The sequence below is a fragment of the Carlito syrichta genome, unplaced genomic scaffold (genome assembly GCF_000164805.1).
Source record: "Carlito syrichta isolate Samal-C Ts95f unplaced genomic scaffold, Tarsius_syrichta-2.0.1 Scaffold306975, whole genome shotgun sequence".
NCBI classification, from domain to species: Eukaryota; Metazoa; Chordata; class Mammalia; order Primates; family Tarsiidae; genus Carlito; species Carlito syrichta.
The window spans coordinates 117396-117836 of record NW_007251071.1 but is presented as its reverse complement, the minus strand read 5'-3'; the positions used below and the strand labels follow the sequence as shown (position 1 = coordinate 117836).

The window sequence follows — 441 nt, the reverse complement described above, 5'->3', positions numbered from 1 at the left end:
GCGCAGCCGAGAGGAGCCGCGGCCGCGGCGCTCAGCTCATGCTGCCTCGGAGCCCGGCCTCCTCCTCCTCCTCCGCCTCGGCCTCCTCCTCCTCCGCGGCCTCCTCCGCCTCCTCCGCGGCCTCCAACGCCTCCTCCTCTTGGGCCTCCTCCTCCTCGGCCGCCGCCTCCTCCTCCCGCTCCGCACTCGGGGGAGGGAGCGCGCGGAGGGGGCGCGATCGGTATTATTCTGCGGGGCTGGGAGGTGTTTCTAATCCGGATCGGGGCTCCCTCGCCAACATCCCCATTGTCTCGCCCGATCTCTGCCTTTAATACTACGATTATTTCATAGTTGCTGTGGGGGGAGGCGGGCTGGTGGGGGGCGCCGTGTGTGTGCGTGCGGAGGGGCGGGGGGAGGGGAGGAAGGATGAGGAGGGGGAGGGGAGGGTGGAAAAAAATGCAC

General features: G+C 69.2%; 1 protein-coding gene across 1 annotated transcript in view; it reads right to left on the bottom strand.

Moving 5' to 3' along the window:
• The window catches only part of LOC103265994 (COMM domain-containing protein 3), a 14705-nt gene that overhangs the window by 9910 nt on the left and 4354 nt on the right, over nucleotides 1–441 (bottom strand). The window lies entirely within an intron of this gene.